Source organism: Notothenia coriiceps, unplaced genomic scaffold (assembly GCF_000735185.1).
Source record: "Notothenia coriiceps isolate Sejong01 unplaced genomic scaffold, NC01 NC01_scaffold00037244, whole genome shotgun sequence".
In the NCBI taxonomy this organism is placed as follows: Eukaryota; Metazoa; Chordata; class Actinopteri; order Perciformes; family Nototheniidae; genus Notothenia; species Notothenia coriiceps.
The window spans coordinates 1,561,158-1,565,364 of record NW_011369945.1 but is presented as its reverse complement, the minus strand read 5'-3'; the positions used below and the strand labels follow the sequence as shown (position 1 = coordinate 1,565,364).

The window sequence follows — 4,207 nt, the reverse complement described above, 5'->3', positions numbered from 1 at the left end:
GTTAAGATTTCAGCCAGTTACGTTTTTTAAATAAACAGAATATTAAATGTTCACCTTTCCACTACTGATCTCCAGCTAATATAGAGTTTTTTTTTAAACGTTTGAAGATGTCCCTGGCAGTCTTGATTACTACCTGAAACACATAAAGTGGGGCAAAAAAGTATTTAGTCAGCCACCAATTGTGCAAAGTTCTCCCACTTAAAAAAGATGAGAGAGGCCTGCCATTTTCATCCTAGGTATACCTCAACTATGAGAGACAAAACGAGAAAAAAAAATCCAGAAAATCACATTTTCTGATTTTTAAACAATTTATTTGCAAATTATGGTGTAAAATAAGTATTTGGTCAATAACAAAAGTTCATCTCAATCAGTGCATGACATTAAGGATTTTGGGAGATGGCCCTGTGGGCCATCTAAGCTAATTTACAGATGGCCCTGAGCCCAATAGAGATTGCCCTGAAAAATGCGCGCGGACGAAATGACGCACGAAGGGTTTGGGGGGCCTCCCCCTAGAACATTTAGATTTTTGCAGGTCTTAGATGCTGTCTGGTGCATTCTATAGACTGAATTATAAGATGAACCACCACAATATTACAATTTCAATTGTATTCTTCATTTCACTTGTTTGTGTTTGCTCGCTTGCATGCCCTGCATAGCTATAATAAATACTTAAGTTGTTGGTCAAGACACTTTCCATCTGTTGAAGGCAAATGCCTTCCCAGATGTAAAAAAGTAGAAAACATTACATGCAGTTGTAACTGCCAAAACAAACATTATTTACGCTATTATGGCCCCTGTTAAAAATGTTTGTAATGTTATCTACTGTCATTTGGTCGAAGGAATGCCTCCTCATCTAGAAGCTGACAGAGCAGACCCGAGCAGCCGAGTGCATCCGCGAAGCACAGACAATGGCGACGTCAGAGTTCCCGTTAGCAAGCAAATCTAAATCTCTTTGGTCAAAATGTCCGGTCAAAATAATTTCCCTTTAGCGCAATACCGCTTCAGTTGCGCCACTTATGTGACAGACAAGAAGAGTATGTGACAGACAAGAGTAGTCAATTCTAATGTGTAACACTTAATGTGGAGAAAGAGATGTGCTGTATGGGTTGATTGTGCGTTGNCCGAGCAGCCGTGCGCATCCGCGAAGCACACAAAATGGCAACGTCAGAGTTCCCGTTAGCCGGCAAATCTAAATCTCTTCGGTCAAAATGTCCGGTCAAAATAATTTCCCTTTAGCGCAATACCGCTTCAGTTGCGCCACTTATGTGACAGANGTTGATCTGTTAGTTATGCCTCGGGGTATCGGTGGGCATGTAAACAAATGCATAAGCTGCGCTATACTTTGTGGACTCACCACGTTGCATAGCGACACTTATTGTTTAGGTGTCTTTTAATAAGCAGGTAGTCATATCATTAGCTAGAACTAGCTGGATCTGATCAATATGGACATAAACGCAAGTGAAGTCTAATCTGACGGGAGAGAGAGATCAGCTGCTGCTGACGAGTCGACACGCAGCTCTGCATGATCACATGCAGCGGTGAGCGGACAAAACACACACTTCAGGTTAAAATATCACACGTAGCTATTTTTAATTACCTCTCAAACTACCTAAACTAGTTATAGATATGTTTAGTGTTACTGTCGGGTCACTCATTACTGGATCCGCGAGCTGCTTGATACTGGCATAATAGATTGCCCGATCGGGCAACCAGCAGGTGAGGCTTCATTGCCCGAGCTAAATACTAGATGGCCCCGGGCCATCGGGCAGTCCTTAATGTCGAGCCCTGTGTAGTCAAGCAAAAATACAGGATTACTATTATACTTTTGTCCTGTGTTACATAGATACCTGTCAAATTGCACATTTATATTTTTTCTCAGGTCCATACAGCGTTTACCTGCATTCTGTGTGCTGTATAATTTGTTCCACCAAATGGTCCCCAGCAACCAGCAGCTGCAAAATGATTTTTTAGTTTGATGTGTTCACATAATTCGAGCAAATGAAATTGGCCAGCACAGCATTATCCCAGCAAGTATTTATAAAAATGCTTGAACATCGATCGCTTTCCACAGGACAGGTAAGAATAAAATGTGGATTTCAAGATTTTAGAATACCAAACTTTCAATTAACCAAATGAATTCCATTCTTGTGTCCAGACAGGCAGAATTTGTGGCGATACCTTCCACAGAGTCTTTCGGGAGTTTGCCTTCTGTAATTACAGACAAGAAGATCTGTGCCTGGTGGAGCCCTTTAAATGCCCAGCATGCACACCTGACATGCTGGCTATTGCTGTAGATGGCAATAGAAAGCATTATCGCTTCAAGAAGTCCAGAGGGTCAGTGAAATCATATTCTCATTTTAGTGTTCTCATTTTGTTTTATTGACTAAGGCAAGGCAAGTTTATTTATATAACACCTCAACACAAGGCAATTCAAAGTGCTTTACAAAAAATGAAAGGCATTAAGAATAATTTAGCAGGAGGTCAGAAATGTATTTTGGGCCTAAACCATTCAATGCTTTATGATTAAGCATGAATGTCATTGCTGAAATGTTTAACTTTTCCCCAAATCTACAATTTTAAATATTTTTTTTATTTTCCAAAGTTTGTAGACCATTAGAAAACAACAGTTGGTTTGTAATTACACAATTATATAAATCCAATTCATAAACATTATTGTATATGACGCCTGTAAATTTAACTCAACTTTAAAATGTTAAATGGTTGACATTAGTTGGATATGTTGGAGCTCGGTTAAGAACCAGCTTTGGATATAATCGCTTCATGAAAAATGTATTAAATTGTCCAGGAACTTTTTTTCTGCCTTCCTCTGCCCTATTCCATGCCCAGCAATTTAAAGGACGTACTTTTATTTTTACAAGAATTCAGTAAACTTTTCACTAATTTTAAATAATGGTGACAAAAGGCTTTACGCAGAATTACAGATAAAATTCACAAAGACCTTTTCAGTATTTATGAAAAATGTATAGCAAAAGCAAATTGCCCACATTAAATAGAGGACACAATCAAACGTATGTATGTATGATAATGTTGCTTAGAATTTCTTTCTCGAATTTCGCAGGACAGATGAACTGTCTCTATTTGATGGACTGTTCATTGCCCAGGACAGTAAAGTGTTTGCCTTTGTCGACAAAATCAGGAGCCAGGTGACGAGTGTAAGAATCTATTCAACCCACTAACCCTTTATTTATTTTACTTAGCACAGGGTTAAATGTAACAAATTGTGTCTATTTCAGAAAAATGGTCGTGATGTTTGTGGACCGGCAACATTCACAGCTTGCAGAGAAATCTCACACAAGTCCAGCGCCAAGGTGGATGAGGAAGGCCTACAAATAGCTGTGTGCAGACATGGCATCTTGCTACAAGGCCTAAATCACTACCGGGGTGAAATACAGTTGCAAGAAAAAGTATGTGAACCCTTTGGAACTACCTGGATTTCTGCATAAATTGGTCATAAAATGTGTTCTGATCTTCATCTAAGTCACAACAAGGGATAGGCACAATCTGCTTAGCTAAAACACCACAAACAATATGTTTTTATTGAACACACCATGTAAACATTCACAGTGCAGGGTGGAAAAAGTATGTGAACCCTTGGATTTAATAACTGTTTGACCCTCCTTTGGCAGCAATAACCTCAACCAAACGTTTCCTATAGTTGCATATCAGACCTGCACAATGGTCAGGAGGAATTTTGGACCATTCCTCTTTACAAAACTGTTTCAGTTCAGCAATATTCTTGGGATGTCTGGTGTGAATCGCTCTCTTGAGGTCATGCCACAGCATCTCAATTAGGTTGAGGTCAGGACTCTGACTGGGCCACTCCAGAAGGCGTATTTTCTTCTGATGAAGCCATTCTGTTGTTGATTTACTTCTGTGCTTTGGGTCGTTGTCCTGTTGCATCACCCATCTTCTGTTGAGCTTCAATTGGTGGACAGATGGCCTTAAGTTCTCCAGCAAAATGTCTTGATAAACTTGAGAATTCATTTTTCCGTCGATGATGGCAATCTGTCCAGGCCCTGAGGCAGCAAAGCAGCCCCAAACCATGATGCTCCCTCCCCCATACTTCACAGTTGCGATGAGGTTTTGATGTTCAACAACTCAACTTTGGTTTCATCTGTCCACAGAATATGTTGCCAGTAGTGCTGTGGAACATCCAGGTGCTCTTTTGCAAACTTCAAACGTGCAG

At 40.0% G+C, this 4,207-nt stretch overlaps 1 protein-coding gene across 1 annotated transcript in view; it reads right to left on the bottom strand.

Annotated features, from left to right (window-relative positions):
• Positions 1 to 4,207, bottom strand: part of smc5 (structural maintenance of chromosomes 5) — a 22,093-nt gene that overhangs the window by 11,413 nt on the left and 6,473 nt on the right. The window lies entirely within an intron of this gene.